Source organism: Pinus tabuliformis, chromosome 7 (assembly GCF_031772625.1).
Source record: "Pinus tabuliformis cultivar Carrire ecotype Pingquan chromosome 7, CPIR1, whole genome shotgun sequence".
Classification (NCBI taxonomy): domain Eukaryota; kingdom Viridiplantae; phylum Streptophyta; class Pinopsida; order Pinales; family Pinaceae; genus Pinus; species Pinus tabuliformis.
Window position 1 is genome coordinate 165,691,156 of NC_142293.1, and position 14,660 is coordinate 165,705,815.

Here is a 14,660-nt window from a genome sequence, read left to right on the forward strand (position 1 = left end):
TCTACTTTCTCCATATGAAATCCAATGAGGGCGAAACCACTCTCAAACATCTTGAGTCATTTCATGGTAATGTTAAAAATTTAAGTAAAAGGATGAAAATGAAAAATTAAGGAGAATATCACTTTTACTTTAAGAATTTAACATTACCATGAATTGCATATGCCTCAAACTTCCTGATGAACTGCATATCAACACTAAGGCAAAAATTCACTTTTATAACTTTAGACACACATCTAGAAGTCACTAACATACCCTAAAAGTAAATTAAAAAACAAATTTAAAAGAAAAATTAAAAAAACACAAGTTAATGAGGAAACGTGGGTCGTACGGCCTTGAAACGCGTTTCCGGCCGTACTGGCCACGTTTCTGTTTCGGGAAACGTGGCAGTACGGCCGAAAACGCGTTTCACGGCCGTACCAAACGCGTTTCCGCGTTTCGTACCCATTTCCGTACGGAAACGGACCTCTATGCCACGTTTCCTGCAACATAGGGGTAAGCTCTTCAGAAAATATATGTTGAGAGTTGGTCCAACCGAGGACTATCCCCAAACACTCAATGAAAACCTAAGAGATCTTTTACAAACACTAAATCAACTACCAAACCAAGTAGAGAAATAGAACAACAATAAAATTCTGAAGAAATAGAGATACCTGGTACTTCAATCAAAATTTAAAAAGTTACCCTATATCCGACAAACTGAATAAAGTACTTGTATTCATATTATTCTAAGAGAGCTATTGATTGAAAATTTTCACATAATATTAAGCAGAAATTAAAACAATGTTACAATAGATTCATGAAATGGAACACTACCGCAAGTTGAAACCCCAAATAATTTTGCATTTATTCCAAAAAAAGTATACAAGAGAGCTTGAGAGCTTAGTACACGATTCAAAGATCGGATGAAAAATAGATTGACACTGACCTCTAATTTATAGATAAACTTTCCAACAGCAAGTTCGCTTGACCTCTGTCAAATTAATCTCGATCATTCATAAAGATTTAATTAATCTTTAATCATCATCGTTGAAATTCTTTATTGTTTTGAGGAAAAATCCAATTTTTCATTTAATTAATTTTTAATTAACTCAAAATTAATTATTTTGAGTTGATTTCATCAAATAATTGACTTTAACTTACTGGGGACCTCCAAATATTAACTTCTTTGAAACTCATGTATTTCACCTTTGGAGAATTTAATTTTACCTAGAACACAAAATTAATTAAATTTCTGGCTTAGGAGTTTTAATTTAATTTGACCAGAAAATTTAATTAATTGACTGACAAGGGGATTAATTATTTCTCCAACCCTCTAATACTTAACCATGGTGTCTAATTATGAGGGACCATGAACTATATTTTTTACATCAAGATTTTACATTTAAATACATTAAGGCGTAAAACCCGTTCGTCATAGACCCTTAAATATCTACCCAATTCTGCGACTCAAAAAATATGATCTAGTAGACCAAGTAATTTGTAATAAAATAATCTAGCCAATTAGCTAGGATTATTCTCAAATTATTTTTACAAAAACTTAATAAAAAACACTAAGACTCGCTTAATATCTTGACGACAAAATCCACCGTAACTTTGGGGTGCGGTTGGAAGGAAAAACTCTGTCGATCATTTGTGTCTAGAGACACAGATGAATCAGTGAGACAAAAAAACTCCTAGGGTTCAACAAAATATTATTCTTACCTAGGTTGTTACATACACGATGGTCTTACTAAGATCATTTACATTATAACCACGCAGAATGGGTTTACATATTTAACAAAACTGTCGGTTGATGATGAAATCTGAATGGCACAGACACTTGAACATGATGGATCCCTTTTGCGAAAAAAGGGGTGTACTGCTATGGGGTCGTTGACACGGAGTGGTCAACACCTTGAATGTCAAACACATAAAATATTAAAGGCTACCATGATCATAGTTTCACAAAATATAATATTATTGATGGAAAAATGACCTCAGTTAAGGATGAAAATGGCACCAACTTGTAGAGGACATTTTTCCCTTTCTAATGAACTATCACTCACCCTCTAACTCTTCATAGATTGAGAAAAAACGAATTTACAAGTTGGAATAATATATTTTCTCGGTAAGACGACGTGAGCCTACTTGTGAAGTCGACCTCTCCTCCAAAAAGACATGTCTCTTCGCTAAAGGTCAAAAACTAGCATATATAAACGTTTAAACTTGTCACTCAACCATAAAAATTTCAGTGAAAAACATAGAATTCGGATTAGAAGCATGATAGCAATCAAGGAGTGTTAAAATTGGCAACTAGGGCCAAACTCCATGTGGATCATCTTATTTATGGCAACTAATATTTTTTTGGATCCCTCTCGTCGAGAGGTGTAGGATTGATCTAAAGATCATCTGATTCCGATAAGTATTCATGGAAATATGAATTTATTTGTGTTATGGGACAATTCGTCAAGGTCGACCAGCAACCAAATTTCCCCCTCTCATCCTCAATGTAGCACTATGAATAAAGGTGACTCTTAAGTCATTTCACACACCTCTTGTGACCTCTTCCTCTCCCCCAATCTTTGGGTTTTGGTGGGAGGAGAGATCTGAAGATGATACGCTGCCCAAGAAGAAGCCCTAGACCCTAACGCTGTCATGGAGGAGACACAGTTTCTCATATGTTGTCAAGGAGAAGCCCTAGACATGGAGTTGTAAAGGTTTTCTAAGGAAACCTACGCTGCCCTAAACTACAGCCCATAAAGCCAACGTTAACGTTAATATGGAGAAGCCACTTGATGCCCTCATACGTTGTCTAATATGTAGCAAGAAGAGACACTTAAACGCTTTCATGAACACAGCGAAATGGAGATCCAAAAAAGCCCTAACCGAAATCTTAGAACACAGCTCTAACGCTGTCCTAAAATGCGGTCATGGTCATAGCAAGGATTGGGCAAACATATTATGCCCTAGCCGCAGCAAAAGAGACAGCATGAGGACAGCGTGGAGGGCCTAATTAGAGGCCGAGTTGTTGTGGGGATGCGGGTTGGTTTGAGGGTTGTTTGAGGGTGCAAACAGGCCCAAGAACAGGGTTGTCTCAAAGGAACAAGGAGTTGGAGATTAGGCCAATTAAGGAGGCTCCTTGCAGGCCTATCTTGAAGGCAATTTAAGAGCACCAAGATGTTGGAGTAAAGACAATTAGGGCACTTTTATTTGAGCCGTTGAGAGAGGCTACCACTGCATGGGAAAGGAGGCTACTAGGAGCTATGTGTAGGGCTGTTGGGCCAAGTATCTACAAGAGCCTAATCAAGGTTGTTTGGACCGCAATCAAGTTACATTAGCATTGCTAAGTGCTAGGCCACAGGCCATAGCACCATAGCAAGCAACCTTGGTATCTTAGGATGAACGTTGTGATGCATAGTACAGTAGTTATGTGAGACTCAATGAAGGTGCAGCATGAAGGACAGTTGCAAGTGGGTAAGCTTGGTGACACATAGGGACAACGGCAACATGGGACAACTGCAAGCATGAACAATCATGGACAGCAGCAGCATGGTAAAGCATGGACAGCAGCAAGTATAGTGCAGCAAGTACATTGGGACAGCAGTAAGTATGGTGCAGCAGTGGCACTATGTACAGCAGTGTTAAACACTGGGACAGGGCGACTACTCGGTGAAGTCGCCCTGCCCAAGTGATGGTTGCAACATGGTGCAGCACGTTGAGGTGCAGCATGATGACGAGATGCAGCACTATGATAGGTGAAGCAGTCACCTTGGAGAATCAGTTGAAGCAGCGTGTCTTCAACTGATCTCATGTATCATTATCCTAGGAGATGATCTATGCTCTTATCAGGATAAGTCAAAGTGTTGACTTCTGTTGTAAATGTACTATCTCTATCTCTCTCTCTCTGTTGAACTATTGAAGATCATATAAGAATAATTGACGAAGGGTTTCCCCACATTGGGGTTTGTCCCTGGCTAGTGCCACATCTTGTGTCCTCTTGTCTTGACTTGTCTTCTGTGATTTATATTTATGTTCTATCTGCAATTTACTTTAATGCTGATGTGATTGCTAATCTGGAAAAGATATTAAGCTAACTGTGAAAATTGAAATAAGACTACAATCAATCACAGTGACCCTTGCTACAGGGAAGGAATACACCGGTATATGAGACAGTGGATTATATTACAAAGACCTTCTTGAAGTCCCTTTGAACATTATTAAAGGCATATTGGAGAAGACTTTGTAGATTTATCTTTGGAGACAATCTTGAGAATCTAGAAGACTTGTTGTTGGGCATCGGATCCCCCCACAGCATGTTTTGGGGCTCAAAGCCCAGGTTTTGGTAAGATGTATTATAAGACTCCGCGAATTGCAAGCGCGGAGCGCGAAGTATAGGTTGAGTCATAGGGTTGTCCGCCCTAAGTTTTGTAATGTAATGTAATGTCATGTCGGCCTAGCCATGGTCCGCGGACCATAGGATTGTATAAATAGAGCAAAGCTTTAAGTTGTAAAGATAGCGAAGGAAAAGGAGATAGATGAATACGAATGGTTCGAACATAGAGTAAGAGTCTAAGTGTATTGGGTCGCAGTAGTAGGAAGAGGCTCTACAGCGGAGTGCGCAGAGGCCTAGTAGAGTCCGCAGCTAAGTGCGCGGACCCTGCAGCTGAGTGCGCAAGGCAGTGTTGAGTCTGTAACCTTGAACGAAGAATAATAAAGAGAAGTTGATTCCAAATTCTGTGCATCTACTTGTGTATTGCATTCTATACATGTATACTATTTTGTTTATCGCGCGCATTTATATGAATGTTGGATATATTGTTAATTATGACTAGAATTACACAGATAAGTTAAGTAATCAGGTAACAACAAGTTAAATAGTAAGGAACTTGAGTATAATACGGATCGCGCACTGAGTAGGGCTGCACGAAGGCAGCATCATAGGTTGCGAGGGACTAATAGATGCGCGTAGCGACGTGCGCGCAGGGTCAAACCACAGACCGCCGGAAGCTCATCACACATCCCCTGGGTGCGAAAACCTGGTTCTAGCACCCTCCCATACTACTTCAGGTGAGACCTCAGTCCGCAATCCGCGGACTGTTGCCGAAAGGGCAAGTAGTACCGGGATTTGTTTGGCTAAATCACCTTTGAACCTAGGTCAGGCCCATACAAGCCAACAAATGGTTCCGTTGTTGGGACCGGGATCTGCATAAGGGATGTCTGATGTCGTGCCACTGGAATCCAACAAAGAAAGAAATTGAAGGGTGGTTGGACAAGAAGATTCACGAGTTTGCGGCACAGGAAAACAAAAATCTGCGAGTATCTAAGGAACAGTGGTTGGAGCGCTACTTATATACGGAAATCCACGAAATTTTCTTTGCATCCTTTCCTTCTGAGTTGTATGAGTGGATCGTGAAGCTAGCAGACAGTCAGGGAAGGTGTAGGCTCGACAAACCAATCGTGTGGACTCTGGAATTAGTGCGCAGACTAGAAGCGTCAGGAGATAAGATCGCACGAGCTGTGGACCATTGGCTCGACTGAATTATAGGAGGATTTATCACTGAGTTCGCGGTAGATACGACCGTCAGCTACAGTGAGGCAAAGCGACGTTTCCTCAAGGGACCGCGAGGTAAGTATATCAAATCTTTGAACACTTGGATTAAGATGCTATTGTGTGAAAAGTGGGTTATGAAAATAAATTAATGTTTGGGACTATGCGAAGTGGGAAGATCTACAGAAGCGAAAGTAGTGAAGAATTGGAAACCAATCCCTTAATTTCCTCCTCGCGAGAAAGCAAGGAAGAGCACATGAAAGTTTCTCTGAGAAGCGCGGTCAGTCTAATAAGGTAGCGAATTCCACGCTTACCACCTCCACCTACACCACCACCCGTCTCACGCTCCTCACCCCCATCTCCACCCACCCCACCTCCGCCACCACCACAGTTCAGTATCGCGAGTGCGATCAAACTACCGATATTCATAGGAGTAGGGAATGAAGATCCGGACCAATTCTAGTTCGTGGTAAAGGCGGTATGGGAAGCACAAGGCGTCGTGGAAGATAATATCAAGAAGGCTACATTGGTAAGCGCGTTGCAGGATCGCGCATTAACATGGTACATCAAGCATTCTAATGACCATCCAAATGCAAAAATCGCAAAAATCCAGACCGCGCTGAACAAGGAATTTAGCAGGCCAAAGTCGGAAACACAACCAATCATTGGGTTTAAGGAGATCGCGATGCTCCCGAGCGAGACCCCATGGGATTTGGACCAAAGACTGAAGGGTATGATTTGCGAAACCAACATGATGTTGACGGATGGACAGCACCGCACATGGTTTGTAGTGTCACTAACACCGCACTTACGGACGGCGCTGTCACAGCAAAAGCTTTCCACCTAGGCCAAAGCTTTGGAGATGGCGATGAGATTGCATGAGACCCCTATATAAGACCCTGGTCTAGGAGTCCAGCAAATCCACGCGCAACTGCAAAATCTGTATCTGGAGATGCAGAGTTTGAAACAGGACAGGACACCTCAGCCAAAGGTGCGCGAGGAGGTATGGTGCATAAAATGCAAACACCAGGGGCATGACAAGGGCCACTGTCCAGTGTTCGCAAATTACTTGGCAAGAGGAGGGTCGATGCCGTTAAGACCCAAGGCACAGGCAGGATGCGCGATCTGTCAGATAGGAGGAAAGCACACTACAAATAATTGTCATCTATTGCAGAAGTATACGCAGACGTCCCAGCAATTGTTTTGTAATTTCTGCAGATCAGTAGGCCATGATGAATGCACCTGCAGAAGCTACGAACTAATGATGGATCAGACTCCTGCCTACAGGGTGCAAACCGAAATGCGAGCCCTCGACCCAAATGCAGGAATGGCGCGCACTGGATTTCAGGGGCGCAGTCGAGGTCGAGGTGGAATGGGACCAGGAAGGGGCCGCGAACAATTAATTTGTTACAATTGCAGGGGGCCAAGGCACTATGCCCACGATTGTACAAATCCGACAAGGACATCATGTTTGTACTGTACTTAGTTTGATCATGTGGCAGAAGACTGCCCTGCATTAATAGCAAGACTACGCGAAAAAGGGGTACTTCAGCCCCCTCCGACTCAGAATTTGCAGATGATGAGGTCTGAGCCGCACGAAGAAGACTCGAATGTAAACATGATGCTCAAGAGCGGTATGACCACTGACGATGACAAGGGTAAGCAGTCAGAAGAAAGTGGGTGGGTCCGCAAGGCTCCTACAAAGGAACTTGAATTTGATTTAGAACGCGCGAAGGAGACATTCATGGAAGCTAAGAAGAGCTTCACCGAGGCCTCCACTTCAGGTAGTAAAGATCAACTAGAACCAGGGATGGATCCTTCAATGCTCACTACCTTTCTAGAGACATGCATGAAACTGCTACGCAACAGCAAGGCAGTAAAAGGACTACAGGAACTTATCACTAGGTGCGTGGGGTCAAGAGAACCGCGCATGGTCCGGAAACTTGGGAAGCACGCATTGTGCACAGGAAGGGAAATGAGGTTGATTGTGCAAATCGGCGAGTATGAAATGGATCAGGTAATCCTGGATCTCGGATCGGACGCGAATGTACTGCCAAAACAAACATGGGAACGCATGGGCAGACCCGCGCTACAGTGGTCTCCTATTCAGTTACGAATGGCGAACCAACAGAAGATGTTGCTCATGGGAAGATTGCAAGGGGTAACAGTAGATATTGAAGGTGCGAGCGCACAAGCGGATTTTGAAGTGATAGAGATGTCGATGATAGTAATCCCTATCCCGCGCTACTAGGAATAGACTGGACCACCGATATGAACGGAGTCATAAATTTAAATAAGCGCAAAATGATCTTTGAGAAAAAGTCACTACGCGTAGTAGTACTGCTAGATCCAGTGGAAGGAGCACGATACACTGAACCGGTGCGCAACGACGATAGTGATGACGATCTCGATTGTATTTACAAAAAAACTGCGCGAGAAGAGAATTGGGTGAACCCGATTGCAAATGGAAGGATTTTGTGGGAGCGCGAAAACTCGTGCACTTCAGATTCAGATGAAGAGATAGAGCGATGGCATAATCGGTTGCACGAAGTAACAACACTTAATTGCAACATGATGGTTAAATCACTGTGCTGCGTGACAACAGAAGCAAGGGATCTGCCTACATATGATGGGTTGACAGCGGTGGATGAATTCCTGAACAAATTTGAAAGCGCAGTACCAAAACAACAGCGATTCGATGCTTTGAAGTGGGCACTGTGCACAACGCCCGCACGATGGTGGGGTACGCATCAAGGAAGTTTTGAGGACTGGCGTGGATGCAAAAGGATGATGCGCCTACACTTTGGAAAACCCCAGCTTAGAACAAGAGCCAGTCAGCAGGGGCAGAACAACTTGCGCGCCCACCTTTCCCGATGGGTACGGACATATGTTGTACAGCCCGCACAAGCGCACACCACTCCCAAAATAGAGAATCGGAACAACCGCAGCAGCAGGAAAGGCAATGCGCGCTACCAATTATCCAGAAGAAGCATTCGATAGGGTGTGCGAAGTACTGAACAGGGTTCACCAAGCGAGACGCACTGATTGGGACCTACGCGTACCAGCGGTTTGATGGGCCTATAGGACCATATGCAAAACCCTGACCGCGGAAACGATTCCAAAGGTGCGGAACAGAGTAGAGACCATAACTTCTAAAGAGAATGCAAAAAGGAATCCACACGTAATAGCTCCCGCAAATGTGACAATGTGCGAAGACCAGGACAAAGAAATCACACAACTACGCGAGGTCGAATACATAAGGATTCAGGAAGCCATTCAGTGAGGGAACCTTAGACTTCGCGAACTCGAAAAAGACCGGGTATGATTGAGGACGAAAATCATTTTGATGGATGCCGAGGTCAAGAGGTTGGAAAACGAGATCAAGCAAGCATGTCTCGTCGATAAACCAAGGATGACAAGGCAAGGTGCGGATGATCATACCACTGAATTAGAAAAGTGTCACCGAGAATTTATGACTCTGCTGCCATGGCTACAACCGCATCTCACCAAATGCAGTAACCAGGGGAGCGCACTACATACGATAGAATGTGTGGCGTCGGCTATCGCAAGGGCAATTAGGGATTTTTCGTGGACTATACTGGAAGGCGAGTTGAAGCCTCGCACAGGTGGTGCAACCACCAGAGTAACCGTAGGAAGCACAATCTCAGCGCTCCAGGCAGTTGAAAGAGAGCGCGGGACTATAAAAGAGTCTGTTTGGGAGCTGCGCGATAAGGGGGGTGCACGCAGAATCAACATGTCACAAGGTTCGCGCCCACGCAGGAGGGACTGCGCTACCGTGTGGGTAGGCTGGGAAGTGACGCTGGTGTCACTATTCATGACGGGATGTCCGATTTGAGGCCAAATGGAGCAGGCGGCGGGCATTTAAGACGCGAAGTGCAAGATTTGGGACAATCTACTGCCAAAAAAGCATTGATGGCCTAGAATTGGGGCGAAGGGTCAAATTTGAATTCAAAAGGTGCTATAAAACTCCAGGGGCTAGCCATGAGACAACACTTGTTCACTTGAGATTTGAGCAGTTGATTAAAGCACGGAGTTTTGAGCGCTGAGTGATATTCAAGCCCCGAAGTTCGTGAACGACCACAGACAGTTCAAACAAGATGGCGGCTACCAGGAGAGGTTTGGGCTTTGCAGAAGGAACCGCCGACAAGGCTGCGCAGAACCCCACGGTACACGGTGTTCCCGAAGGTACTGAGGTTGCACCGGAAATCCCAAAATCACCTCGGACGCTAAGACCTAAAAGAATAAGCAGGCAATGGGACCAGTCCGCATGTCCCCGAGGAATCCGCGGTTCAGTAAGCTCTCAATGGAAGAAAAGGGCAAGGTTGTCACCATTGAGTCAGATGACGAGGAGGAGGACCTACAGGCTTTCATTGCTGAGGTAGAGGAAGCAGAAGATATGGAAGAGGATATCCAGTTGGTGCGCTCTACAGCGAAATTGCCCGAGTACGTCCCTCCGTGAAAAGGGAAAACCAAGATACCAAAGGATCTGTATGCCACAAAGAGCGCACTCCAAACCCCGCTCCTCCTTGATGGAATTTTGTTTGAGGGCTTGCACCTAGGCCGCGTGCCCACAATGAAGTTAGAAGATTGGGACCTCGCGGATAGCGAGAAGTTTCCACACTTAGAGACGGAGAGCCTCATGAAGCAGAGCACGAAGGGGCCAGTCATAACATTAAAGCCGCAAAAATGGCTGCGTGGTGTAGAGAAGGTTGGATTGCTTCATCTGCTGTGGATACCACACTTTCATCGCGCGCCCATCATTATTTTCGTCATTAGGCAACTGCTTTGCCTAGTGCATGATGGATACTTATGGTTGGAAGAGCCTATTCCCATCACAGCCGATCTCATCCAAAGAATTTCTCGGCTTCCCTGTAAGGGAAAGGACCCTACGACAATAGCAAGAAAGAGCGGCGATCTAGCTCTCGCGGAAGCCATGAAGAAAAAATATAAGCTCGAGAAGAAAAAGAGGGGTTACGCCATCAGCAGTATCAAGGATAAAGGGGTGCGCATAGCCACCCAACTCCTGGCCGGGAAGGTAATGAGAAAATGTCGCGGCGACGAAGTACCAGCATCGGTAGTTGCGTTGGCCGAACAATGCGCAAAGGGGGTCCAATTCAACTGGGCCAAGTTCCTTTGCGAGGAATTCTTGATCAACTGCAAGGAAGCACAGGAGCAGGGTAAGACCTTCCACTATGCGTGGTTTCTCTTGTCCATTTTGCTGGTAGCGGGAGAACTGCCAGAGGACAATCAGTTCCCAAGCATTGAGCATGACTTACCAGAGGCCGCAAAGTACGCGTCGCTCTGGGCTACCAAGGACGCGAAGTGGATTCGTGATACGAAGATCTTCTGGGTGCTCATGGAGGCGAGCATCCAAATGTGGATTAATAGGAGGTCGCGCCTATCCCCCACAGTGCACAATAGTCTGCGGAGCTTTGCAGACTTCAAGGCAGACATGCACAATATTTACATCAAGGCGCGAAAGGATCTAGCGCAGCAATGGACCAAGCTCCCCTTCATCACCACTGATGATGCAATTTTTACAGTGTTAGAATCATGGCCTCCCGAGTGGCACGCCCCGGATTTGGCGAAGTTGGATAGGACAGCAGCACAGAAAAGAAAGGATGAGGCCAAGTTGCGCGTCACGCAACTGGCCGAGAAGAGGCGCAATGAAAAAGCAGCAGCAGAGGTAAGGGCAGTCTGTGAGGCAGCAAAGGCAGCCACAGAGCAAGCAAAGGCCGCCAAAGTAGCAGCAGTAGCATAGACAACAGGGGCCACAACAACGTAGGAAGAGGAGGGCCAGGAATTGTCTACAGGATAGGAGGCAAAGGACACAGACCTTGCAGAAGAAGGCGCGGACCCGGGCACAACTTCCACCCAACTCAAAAGGCCGCGCGTCATAAAGAGATCAGGTCCACGGAAAAAGGTCAAGGCCTCCAAATTGGCCATCGACCTGATCACGTTAACGGAAGGTGACCTCTACGACATTGGCGACATGGTTCACGAGGTCACCAAGGAAGCACTCCAAGAAGCCATGTCGGAGCAGCAGACTGTGTTGGGGGCCTTAAGGGCACAGCGGCAGGAACTACACGTGCGGCCCCCACAGGAACTATAGCCACCTACGTTGCAGCAGGCACATCAGCAGCAGAGCAGATGCTTCGTGCAAGGATGGCCAATACCATAGTGCTATCGAAAGGGGCGCTAACAGCAGAGAATGAGATCAACAGAGCTGCGGTTGGCAGGATCAAGGGACTTGGCCTTAATTTGGTTGCCCTTCCGCGAGACACACTATACCAACTGCAGGATGGAATAACAGCAGAGCTCTGCGCCAGGGAGGGTCGCACGATTCAGGTGATGAGTGAGCAAAAGATCAACATCGAACAGCTCAGCCTACAGCGTGACAAACTGGTGTCACAAAACCAACAGTTAGTACAAACAGTGGATGAAGCGTGTCGGCGTGTCCCAGAGTTGTCCATCATCGCGGACCTACCAACAAAAACGTGGATCCACTGTTTCACATGTGGAGTCCAAAATGCGCGCGAGGAAACAACGCGAGTGCAGCTGGAGCTGAATCTCCAGATTGTCGAGTTGCGGCTGAAGGCACAGCCTTCCACTCCTCCGGAAGTTAGAGAGCAGCGCATTAGCACTATCCAAACAGGGTTGGAAGAAATTGGACGGGCAGTGCAGGATTGTACCAGTATGTTGGACCAAGCCTTTGGCGTCCTCACATCCTTGCAGGAGGACCCCAACATACAGCGCCTGGAAACAGAGGCGCACGAGCTTCAGGAGCAATACGACAATGTAAGGGGAACTATGCAGATAGTCGTCCTCACTCAACGGCTAGCAAAGATGCAGCAAGCAAGGGCACTGAAGGAGCAGGTGGATGCTGCAAGACAAAGAGAGGCAGTTCTTAAAGCACGTGTCCAGCCATGGATTGACGAGGCCTTCACCATTACGGCAGAGATCGAGGGCAAGCTCGCACAAATGCAGGGGCTCTACGCGCTAAGGCAGGGATTTGATCCTCACAAAGAAGCATCAAAAGAGCGCATGCAACAGGTCCAGCAAACCGCAAAACAGTGCGTTGCGGACCTCCGAACCATTCAGGACCAGTTGGAGGGACTCCGCACCAAGATCGCCACGTCAACAGAGTGACTCGAGGGCGAGTCACAATGTTTGTGTTAGGGGCCTGTTGGGCATCGGATCCCCCCACAGCATGTTTTGGGGCTCAAAGCCCAGGTTTTGATCAAATGTATTGTAAGACTCCACGAATTGCAAGCGCGGAGCGCGAAGTATAGGTTGAGTCATAGGGTTGTCCGCCCTAAGTTTTGTAATGTAATGTAATATCATGTCAGCCTACCCATGGTCCGCGGACCATGGAATTGTATAAATAGAACGAGGCTCTAAGTTGTAAAGATAGCGAAAGAAAAGGAGATAGATGAATACGAATGGTTCGAGCATAGAGTAAGTGTCTAAGTGTAATGGGTCATAGTAGTAGGAAGAGGCTCTGCAGCTGAGTGCGCAGAGACCTAGTAGAGTCCGCAGCTGAGTGCGCGGACCCCTGCAGTTGAGTGCGCAGGGCGGTGTCGAGTCTGTAACCTTGAATGAAGAATAATAAAGAGAAGTTGATTCCAAATTCTGTGCATCTTCTTGTGTATTGCATTCTATACATGTACATTGTTTTGTTTATCGCGCGCATTTATATGAATGTTGGATATACTCTTAATTATCACTAGAATTACACAAATAAGTTAAGTAATTGGGTAATAACAAGTTAAATAGTAAGGAACTTGGGTATAATACGGATCGCGCCCTGAGTAGGGCCGCGTGAAGGCAGCGTCACAGGTAGCGATGGACTAATAGATGCACGTAGCAACGTGCGCACAGGGTCAAACCGTGGACCGCCAGAAGCTCATCAGACATCCCCTGGGTGCGGAAACATGGTTCTAGCACCCTCCCATACTACTTCAGGTGAGACCTCAGTCCGCGCTTCGCGGACTGTTGCCGAAAGGGCCAGTAGTACCGGGATTTGTTTGTCTAAATCACCTCTGAACCTGGGTCAAGCCCATACAAGCCAACACTTGTTGACCTATGAAAACTAGTAAAGGCTTGCTGGCTTGTAAAGTGTTCTTGAAGATTTGGAACATACCTTGGAGAAGCCTTCATTGTCTTGGAGAATTCTTGGGACAACTTATTGAAGACAACTTGGAAGCATTCTTGAAGACACTTGTAGAAGTTGATCTTGGAGACACCCTTGGAAGATCAGGAAGCATTGTTGAAGCCCTCATGATGTAACCTTGGAGAATATTGTTTAAGTAACATGAAGAGTTGTGGAGACACCTTCATATGAAGACAAAATTTTCATTGATGAGCTAAATGCCTTGGAGATCATTTGAGGGCAGTGTTGAAGGTGAAGATATTGTCAGAACTCGTTGCAGAAGATATTGGCAGCCGGGAAGAATAATTAAACTTATCTTAACGAATTGAAGTTGTGGGTTGGAGCCCTAGAGGGTAGGAATCATCAAGAACACCAAGTTGGAGCCTGTACCAGAGATTGGGTTGGAGCCCTAAAAGTTGGTGCCTCAAAGTGACAAGGTTGGAGCCTTGGGAAGATAGGGCTAGAGCCCTAAAGGTTGGAGCCTCGTGAAGTCCAAGTCGGTGCTTGGAAAAATATAGGTTGGAGCGTGGTGGATTGGAGATTGGTGTCTTCATCTAAGGTTGGAGCCCTAATTATTATTGTACTTGATTGATTGTAAAGAGGATTGGAGTCCTCGTCATTGATTAATAAAATTATTATTTTGTGTTCTAATTATAAGTGATCTTAACTGGTAAAAATAACAATTGAAAAGAAATATTGATTCACTCCTCCCCCCCCTAGTATTTCCAACAATTGGTATCAGAGCTAGTACCTTCACTCAAATCCTCACAGCTTGAAGGTAGACCGTTAGAACAAAAATGGCAAATTCAAGGAAGAAGACTTACAAACTTGTTGAAAGTGTCATGTCATCAATGGATAATCAAATTGAAAAAGCTATGTTGTTCAATGGAAACTTTGATATATGGAAGCCAAGAATGAAGAATTTTTTAATGGCTCAAGGTTTTGAAGTCTGGGAATCAG

At 45.5% G+C, this 14,660-nt stretch overlaps 1 protein-coding gene across 7 annotated transcripts in view; it reads right to left on the reverse strand.

The window, feature by feature from the left end:
• The window catches only part of LOC149246351 (uncharacterized), a 240,733-nt gene that overhangs the window by 68,516 nt on the left and 157,557 nt on the right, over window positions 1-14,660 (reverse strand). The gene's annotated exons all lie outside the window — the stretch shown is intronic.